Below are 10,138 nucleotides of genomic sequence, written 5' to 3'. Positions count from 1 at the left end.
GCTACCCATGGCAACTGAATTCACCTTGCCAGGAATAGTGTTCAAAACAGCCTTGTGACATATTCTTGACCAACGATCCACCAAGGAAAATACATGTGACCCTGGCAGTTTGGGGGTTTACACTGGAGCATTTTCCTCACTTAAATACAATGAATACAAAGTGTCAATATTTTCTTTTCTGACTTTGGGAAGTTGTGTGAAAGTACAGTGTTTGGAGCTGTTGCAGCCATTTTGTGACTAAGAAGGCTCAGTATCCTATCCATGGGCAGCATACTGAGAAGGATGGAGTAGAGGGAGGAAAAGATCACTTTCTTAACAATGTCACTAGGCAGCTGAGTTGCTGACCTTGGAACTGCTCCACCACCACTTTTCTTCTGTGTGATGAGTCTTCATTATTTAAGCATCCTTACAGGGAAATCAGCCTATGGCACAGAATCAAGGTTGAATGAGAATCCCTCGATTAAACAGACAGGCCATTAGAAAGGAAGAGACTCTGATCCTGAAAATAATAAGGCATAGCCAACTGTCTTTATTATCACAGTTTTCTAAGTTGGTTTACCTACTTGCCTTCCTAGAATTTTACATTATTTTAAAAATTCATTTTATCCCTAAATAAATGTAAGTCATTTTGGATATTGATAGATGATTAGGAGTAGTTGAGAAGAGACTGTAGTCACAAAAAGAGTGAGAAGTAGCCACAGTTCTAAAATTTGTGAAATTACTCCCTGCTAACAATTATATTCAGTAACATATTTCTTAGAGGTTTTCATCCACTGATTCTCAAATATTTTGGATCATTGCCTTAGGAAGGGGAAAATTTTCTCCTTAACATTTTACACTTTTCCTTTTTAAATTGTTTTGTTGCCTGAGGCTTTGTAAGACCAATCTTAACATTTTTTGTTGATTATCTAGAGAAAGATGATTTATGCAACAGTTATTCTTGTTAGGTGGACTAAACCTTCCTCCTGCAAGTCACAGAACTGGTAACTTGTTCAATAACTTGTCCCCCTACTGGAAAAAACACTGAGAGCATATCACGGGCAAACTAACTGAATGGCTAGGTATTTTCATTTTGGAGTCGGACTGACCAGGGTTGAAATCCCAGTTCAGCTGCTGTCTTAGCTCATTTGTGCAGCTGTCACAAAGCATCATAAACTGAGCAGCTTATAAGCAACATAAACTTATTTGTCACAGTTGTAGGGGCTGGGAAGTTCAAGAACAAGCAAGATCAAGACACTTGTAAATTCAGGGTCTGGAGAGGGTCTGCTTCCTGGTTCATAGATGGTCTCCTCTCCCTGTATGCTCACAGGATGGAAGGAGTGAAGGAAGTCTGTGGGACTTCTTTTTTAAGGGTGCTAATCCCACTCATGAGAGCTCCACCCTTATGATCTAATCACCTCAAAAGGCCCCACCTCCTAATACCATCAGTTGATTATTAGGTTTCAACATATAAATTTGGGGGAACACAAAAATGCAAGCCGTAACAGCGATGTACTTTTGGAATGAGCATGGAAAAGTTATTTAGCTATTTTAAACTTACTCTCATGTGAAATAGTTGGATAATGATAACATTCAAAATCTACCTTACAGAGTATTTTTAAGAATAAGTAGGTAATATTTATAGTATTTAGCCCAGAACCTAGCACATAATTTATGTTGAAAAGAAAACTTAGATATTATTATTTTTTAAAATAAAGTAGAATAAAATAGTCTTCTTTGTCTTTCTTTCTTTCTTTTCTTTCTCTCTCTCTTTCCTTCTTTCTTTCTTCTTTGTTTTTTTGTTTGTTTGTTTGTTTGTTTGTTTGCTTGTTTGTTTGTTTTTACAAGATCTCATTCTACCACCCAGGCTGAAGTGCAGTAACACGATCTTGGCTCACTGCAGCCTCAACCTCTTGGGCTCAAGTGATCTTGCCACTTCAGCCTCCTGAGTAGCTGAGACCACAGACACATGCTGCCAGGCCCAGCTAATTTTTGTATTTTTTGTAGAGATGAGGTTTTGCCATGTTGCCCAGGCTGGTCTCAAACTACTGAGCTCAAGCTATTCACCCACCTCAGCCTCCCAAAATACTGGGATCACAGGCATGAGCCACTATGCCCAGCCATAAAGTACTTTCTTAAACATTCATGCAGTCACAGAAATGCAAAGTCCTACCATCTAAATAACTGGAAATATCTGCTGCATTAATTCAGTCGATATGCAGACACGTAGGCAGATTCTATATCCCTTTTGCCATCAAATGAGTTATTCAGATCTCCATGTAAGAAGCAAGAGTATTCAGTCTTTCTAAAAGAAGAGCAGGCCCTTAGACTGAGCCCACAGGAGTTTTAACTCTCAAACTAGTCTACAATTTGCCAAAATTACCATTTAAGTCATTTTACTTTCTTTTTTTTTTTTTTAAAGGAGACAGGTCATCGCTCTGTTGCCCAAGCTGGAGTGCAGTGGTGATCACAGCTCACTGCAGCCTCAAACTCCTAGGCTCAAGAGATCCTCCCATCTGCCTTGAGTACCTGGGACTACAGGTGAGCGTCACCATGCCGACTAATTTTTTTCATTTTTTGTAGAGATGGGATCTCACTACATTGCCCAGGCCAGTCTTGAACTCCAGGGGTCAAGCGATCTTCCCACCTCAACCTCCCAAAGTGCTTGGATTACAGGCCTGAGCCACCAGGCCAGCCCCATTGAAGTGTTCTAAGCAGTTACTGGCTTCAGCAGCTTCTCTTCCAGGTAAGCTGACCTGCATTTTCTGTTTCTTTCTGTTCATTTTCAGGATGATGGTTTGTCCTGTGATCTCAATTCTCTGAGGGATCTAAGAAAAGTCACTGGTTATCAGTTCAGTTTGTTCAATTCCTTTTTTTTTTGTTTTGTTTTGTTTTTTTTTTTGGTTTTAAGGGCAAGAATGACAACTTCCAAACTTCCAAGATCTTTACATATTACAGTGGAAGCCACTCAGTGTCTTAGAAATATGAGTTTTAAGTTTAAAAAGACTGTATCATCTGCAAATAATATTCTTCAAAACTTATATTGATTAATTATATTCTCCTTTTTCATTCACTTAAGGCTCCAAAACCATTTCATAAAATAAACTAAAAGTAAAACCCTAAGTCCCCTAACTGACTTAACAGACTCCATTTTGGTCAAAGGGACGCCAGGGAAACCATAAAAGCTGAGTTCCTGGCCATGATGTGCCAGGAGGCCCGACCTGCCTCATTATACCCCCTCCCTTTTGTGGTTTAGACACAACAACTAACCAGCCTTAATGTTAAAATAAAGATTAATGTTAAAATAGAGATTGTAAGGCTCACAGAATGGATTCTTTATGGCAATAAGATAGCATAAATAAGCATAAATAAGATAGCAAATAATAAGCAAGAGCTAAGTCCATGCCAGGCAAGGGTTAAGTCACACACCCGCCCCCCCTACACTTACGAATATGTTCCCACTGCCACAAGGTTTTTCTTCAGCACCTAAACAACCACTGGCCTCCAGATAAGCAAGATTAAAACAATCATGGTTCATCCACTACCAGATGATGGCCCCCACCCCGGTTCCACAAGCCATAAATACAGCTTTGATTGAACTAAATAACTGATTTCAATAACTGTCTCCTGATAAGAAACTATCAGCCTGGCACTGGCGGGTTTACAGAGGTTGCACACTGAGTGACTTTGTGTCCCTGCTTCACCCTTTGATGTACACGGCCTAATTGTAATGCATTTAAATGTTAAGTCTCCACCCCAAAGTGAACATGAGACACATGTAACATGCATGTTCATTAAGTACACATGTGTTAGTACTCCCTCATACGTATTCATAAGATCCTTCTATAACCTGTTGAATATGTATATTTGGCCAACTTGTTCAGCATAAATTTCTGCTTTACCCTCCCTGCCTCCAAATGCCTGTTTCCAGCTTCTATGGAAGTCTTTACTTCCCAGACTGTCAGAATGGCTGTCTTGCAGGCTATAACCCTAGATAAGAAATAAAGTCTCCTTTTCTAGCACAGTAGGGTGACTATAGTAAAAAATAATGTAATTTTACATTTTAAAATGACTAAAAGAAAGCTGGGCACAGTGGCTCAGGCCTGTAACCCCAGCCCTTTGAAAAGTCAATGGAGGAGGATCACTTGAGGTCAGGAGTTCGAGACCAGCCTGGTCAACATGGTGAAACCCACTAAAAATACAAAACTACAGGTGTGGTAGCACACACCTGTAATCCCAGCTACTCAAGAGGTAGAGGCAGGAGAATGGCTTGATCCATGGAAGCAGAGGTTGCAGTGAGCTGAGAACGTTCCACTGCACTCCAGCCTGGGCGACAGAGCAAGACTCCATCTCCAATTTAATAAACAAATAAATAAAATGGCTAAAACGGGATAATTGAATTGTTTGTAAAACGAAGGATAATTGCTTGAGGTGACGGATACTCCATTTTACCCTGAAGTGATTATTAGGCATTGCATGCCTATATCAAAATATCTCATGTAACCCATAAATATATATACACCATGTATACACAAAAATTATAAATTAAAAATGTCTCCTTTCTAAATTTATAAAGTGTATGATTTATAATAAATACTAATTTGTAATAATAAATTAATATTTTATTTTTACCTTATTTATAATAATAAATTACTATTTTATTGTTAATTTATTACCAATATAATATTACTTTTGGACAATTTTTTTTATTTTAAGCAACAGAAATACTCTGATTAAGTGGAGGAGTGTTTAGAAGCTCACATAATAAGAATCAAGTTCAATAGCGAATATTCAGTAAAAACTCAAAGTGCTTATGGATACCAGACCTTCACAAAATCACACTATAGGAAGTGTGTCGTCAGGGCATTGTTGTTCATTACACTATCACCATTGTCTCTATATAGCATGGTCAATCTTGGAGGATGCTATATCAACCATGAGACAATAGTTCCAGCAACAGGTTCTAAATGTTCCATTTTCTTTGAATCAGTGACTTGATATTTATAAATCTACATGGAGTTGTAAATTAGGAGTGCATTAGGTAAACAGCTGATTTTGGCTTGGAGTAAACTCTAGGTGAGACATACAGTGCCATTGATGAGTCTGTAACTTTCTCTAATCAATAACAGCACAACGAGCTCTTGAAATCACTTCTTTCCTGAAAGGCTTTGCACAAAATTGATGAAGGGAGATATTTGCTGATTGACATGTTTACTCCTGGAGGTTAAGCTGAGGAAATACTTTTATAGGCAAGGAAGCTTTGATTTGCAACTTAGGGATGTCAATATGAGAATGGTTAGTATGGAAATACCTGGATAGTGATAATGTGATCACTTTTAGGAGGATAAGCACATATAATATTAAAATGCAAATAGAGGAACAGGAGAGAAAGGTTGATAGTGGCAATTGTGATAACACATAATAAATGTTAGCAATTTGGTTCTCACATTATTTCTATAAAAGCATTGAGCCAGGTCCATGGTTAAGAGGCAAAGTACAATTACTGTCTAAAATGATAGTTATTTTCAGAAAAAAGAGAAATGATTTATCTCCTTTTGTATCAAAATTCTCACTTATGTTCAACCTCTTCACAAATTTAACATAGGTTAGTATCTTCCTTTCATGTTCTTTATTTTTGCTTCGGTATATTTCATTTATACATTGTTGGCTGCCCAATATAGTTTTTTCTTCTATTAAGTCCACACAGATAAACATTCTCCTTTTCTGTTATAGTGTTTTCTAATTAGTCAACGAACAATTTAAAATGTTATAAAACAATAGAGAATCACGAAAAACAAAGAATTAATGCAGAACAATTAAACCAGTCAAACTTCCAGGAATGTCAAAGAGTAGTATAAATATTCAATATAAATATTGTCTCAAGCTTTCTGTAGCACTTGCAGAAGAATATGTTCTAATTATAAAGTCTCTTTAATAAGTTCAATTGACCAAGTAACAGCTTTTGATGATCATTATTTAAAATGGAAGAATAAATTACTGAAAATTACATTCGTACTTCAAACATTTGTCATTCTGCTCATTCACTTACATTGTTTGAATGATTTGTTTTTCTTTTTTATTCGAAAATTCACAAAAAGAGAGGAAATACTGAGGAGAAAATGGCAGGTTGTGTTTGCTGACTTTGATTGACAAAGAAGGCACCAGTAAAATCACAGTGAACCATTTGGAAAGCAAATTGCCAAAAAATAATCGTTAGTCATGCTCTTAGTCTGGTAATTGAAATTTTTGTTCAAATTGTACTTAATATTCCATCATTGTTGAACCATACCACTGCTTATCTTGGGAGTGTTGATACCATGGAGAAAATAGGGTAAGGTGGCTGCTGAAAAGTCAGATTTAGAACCGACTTTGATTATAATCATTTTTTTTTATATCCCATGAAGGTATTATATGTTAGTGGTTGTTCTATGCTTACTATTTTAATATTTATACAGCAACAAAGAGTAAATAAAGTGTCATTTATACAAGTTATGTTGTTGACCTATGCTAAAAGTTAGTTAACACAATGAAATGGTTTGGCTGTGTCCCCACCCAAATCTCCTCTTGAACTGTAATCCCATAGTCTCCATGTGTCCTGGTGGTGGACCCAGTGGGAGGAAATTGAATCATAGGGGCAATGTCTCCCACGCTGTTCTTATGATAGTGAGTTCTCATGAGATCTGATGGTTTCATAAGTGTTTGGCATTTCCCCTGCTTGTACTCATTCTCTCGCCTGCCACCCTGTGAAAAGGTGCCTTCTGACATGATTGTAAGTTTCCTGAGACCTCCCCAACCATGTGAAACTGTGAAGTCAATTAAATCTCTTTTCTTTATAACTTACCCACTCTGAAGTATTTCTTCATAGTAGCGTGATAACTGAATAATACACATAACAATTACATGAACAAATTATAACAAGTGTGAGGTACATCAGTTTTAAATTAAGGAAAAATATTTAAAGAATTTTCCTCCTTAATGTTTCTTAGGGTTGAAGAGGTGTTTATGTTTGTTTATGAATAGGTCCTATTTGCAAAAGACCCTCGAAGGTAAAACATAGACTTCAACATTCTAAGGCCAAGGATGGAGCTGCGTCTGATTCATAAAGTTTCAGACACAGTGGACCAATTGACATGAGAAACTAGTCTTCCTCTGAGGTGGGTGAGGCTGCAGATTAGCACACACTCAGACTTGGTACAGAGAAACAGACTGATGTAGAAAACGTTCTCCCATTAGCCTTTGATATCCTTCAATCAACTGGGGCAGAGTGATTTCTGTGATTTCTAAACCTTCTGTGCTACTCATCTCACAGGCCATGTCCATTCTCAGAACTCATGCTTTCCTTTATTGTAACCTCTGTTCTACTACTTCTCTAAGACATTTTTATTAGGAGCTTCATTGAGATGTAATTTATATCCCATAACATTTACATTTCAAATGTAACATCCAGTGTTTTTTAATGTAGTCACAGACTTATGCAATTACCGCATCTAATTTTAGAACATTTTCACCGCCCTCTGAAAAAAACTAAATAACAATTAGCAGTCTCTCCCCATTTCTTTTCTCTGCCAAACCGCTAGCAACCATTAATTTGTTTTCCGTCTTTAGCCATTTGCCTTTCTGAACATTTCATACAAATATGATCATTTAATATATGGTCATTTGTTAGTTTGTTTCTTTTTAAAATATGGTCTTTTGACTGGCTGCTTTCACTTTGCATAATGTTTTCAATGTTCATCCAAATTTTAGCAGGTACACATACTTCATTCCTTTTTTATGTCTGAATGGTATTTAGTGGTTTTTTTTTTTTGCTGTTATGAATAATTCACTGTTTGGCTGCCGTAAATTTGCATGTATAAGTCTTTTCTAGGAACATGTTTTTATTTTGGAGGATATACACATAGATGTTGAAATATTGGTTCATATAATAAATCTGTTTAAATATTTGAGGAACACTTCTTGTGGTATTGTTTGTGACACAAATCTATTATGCATAGATGTATGTATTTACATTGATTATGCTTTTGGTGTCATATCTATCAAAGGTTATGAAGATTTACTGTTATATTTTCTTCTAAGAATTTACAATTTTACCTCTTACATTTGTCTCTGTGATCCATTTTTCAGTTAATTCTTGTGTATGGTGTGAGGTAGGAGGACAACTTTATTATTTTCTGTGTGACAATTCAGTTTTCCAAGACTATTTATTGACAAGCCAATAAAGTGAATTGTAACATAGAAAATATTACATTAATTATCTTGGCACCTGTATCAAAAGTCAGTTGATCGTAAATGTAAGAATTATTTCTGGAATCTTACTTCTATTCCATTAGTTGATATATCTCTCTTTGTATTAGTACCGTAATGTCTTAATTGCTATAGCTTTGTATTAAGTTTTAAAACAGTGTAGTATACGTCCTTCACCTTTGTTCTTTCTTGCCAAGTTGTTTTGACTGTTATGGGTTTCTTGCATTCCCAGATGATTGTAAAGAGCTGTTTCTCAATTTCTGCAACAAATGCCCGCTGAAATTTTGGTACCAGTTTCATTAAATATGTAGAACAATTTGGTAAGCATTGTCATCTTTACCCCATGAACACCATATTTTGTAGTCTCTAATATCTCTTAAAACAAACAGCCCCCAAACCATGCACTCAAAATTGTCAAATACAGTCCAGCATCTTCATTTATACAAAAGAAAAGAAATCCTTTTGCATCATGCTAAGAACTGGACCCAGCTCTGAATCAAACTGTGATACGCAATATAGCTCGGAATAAAATACTCAGCTGCTTAGGTCAGACCATCCCCAATGAGGTCCACAGTGACTTCACAGTTTTCCTGATTTCACAAGCAAAGTGGTTGTGTATGTGATTTCCATTAATTTAGTTCAAGAGTGCATTCAACTCGTTTTCCCGGGAAAAAAACAAAACATTTTTTCGCCAAAATAATGTAGAATCATCTCCTTCTAATAAGACACCATGCGTGGTAATTTTTCCAATTTCTACACTTTCAAGATTCAATATTTTGGTTTAATTTTAACATATGTAAAAGTCATAAATGTTCTTAAAATACAGAAAATGTTTTTGCTATGTAAGGACCAATACTTGCTACATGCCAATATAGTACCACAACCATTAAATATATATGAGAAAATTCATGATATAATCATTTCACACTCCTTTCTTCTATGTTCCACTGTAGGTACCACCATAGGTAGAAGTATATTTCTTTCAACTAGCTTGATAGTTTTATCTAAAGTAAACCATAAAGGAAATTGAAACCAGGAGTAGATAATGGTGATGCATCAGTTTTATTTTGTTTTTAGATTTTTTTCCTCATGGATGACACAAGGCAGAAAAACTCACATCAAATAGCATAAATTTTGCTTGAGGACAAAATGGGAATTTTGCTGGGAAATAAATGTGAGCGTCTTCTAATAATGACAACAGCTGCTTCGTGAATGCCTAAACTTTTCTGCCATAGAGGAACGCCAAATAGCCTTGAGCCTGGGGATTTATAGCAGATGTAAAATTCTTAAGCAATGTTCTTATGAAGCATCTAAATGTAGATCCACATGGTTTTTCCGGTGAACCTGCCAGGGTGCATTAGGAACAAAGTGAATCCTACAGATCCTAAACAAATTATCATGCCGTATGGAATTATTTGATGGAAACCAATTAAATTCTGTAAATTTTCTGCCAAATAAAATAGTTTTAGTTTTAGAGTAATTCACATGAAGCCATTTTTGAGACAATAATTAAACACCAAGCCTAATTGTCTATAAAGGTCGTATTTTTCTTGTGATAATAAAAGCAAATTATCAGCGTTTAGATCTGTCAGGGGATTCTTCTGAATTTTCTAGTGTTATTCAAAGGCAATTTTAATGAATTCCTGAAGGACAAATAGTTGCTTCATAGCAAACCCTGAATGAATATATGGTGAATGAATCATGAGCAGACAAATAAATGCACATCAATAGAGTGAAATATTTATTGAGGTTCACATATCACCTCTCGCACCCACAAAGTCAGGTGTCATTCAGTGAAAGATTTGTAGTCTTCAATATTTTCGCCATCTAGTCCTAGTTTATATAAACTATAATGTTCTTCTCTTTTAAAGCTTCCCTCTGTTTTGCATTTAAGAAATAAAAGAAAGAAAGAATA

At 36.0% G+C, this 10,138-nt stretch overlaps 1 long non-coding RNA gene across 1 annotated transcript in view; it reads left to right on the top strand.

Moving 5' to 3' along the window:
* Window positions 1–2,598: 2,598 nt before the first annotated feature.
* LOC108516951 (uncharacterized) overlaps window positions 2,599–10,138 on the top strand; it is a 71,876-nt gene continuing 64,336 nt past the window's right edge. Inside the window, exon 1 of the long non-coding RNA XR_001881955.1 lies at window positions 2,599–2,725. This is a non-coding gene — a long non-coding RNA (uncharacterized LOC108516951). The remainder of the gene's footprint in view (window positions 2,726–10,138) is intronic.

Source organism: Rhinopithecus bieti, unplaced genomic scaffold (genome assembly GCF_001698545.2).
Source record: "Rhinopithecus bieti isolate Rb0 unplaced genomic scaffold, ASM169854v2 scaffold_39125, whole genome shotgun sequence".
Lineage (NCBI taxonomy): Eukaryota > Metazoa > Chordata > Mammalia > Primates > Cercopithecidae > Rhinopithecus > Rhinopithecus bieti.
This window is presented reverse-complemented; position numbering and strand designations above follow the sequence as displayed.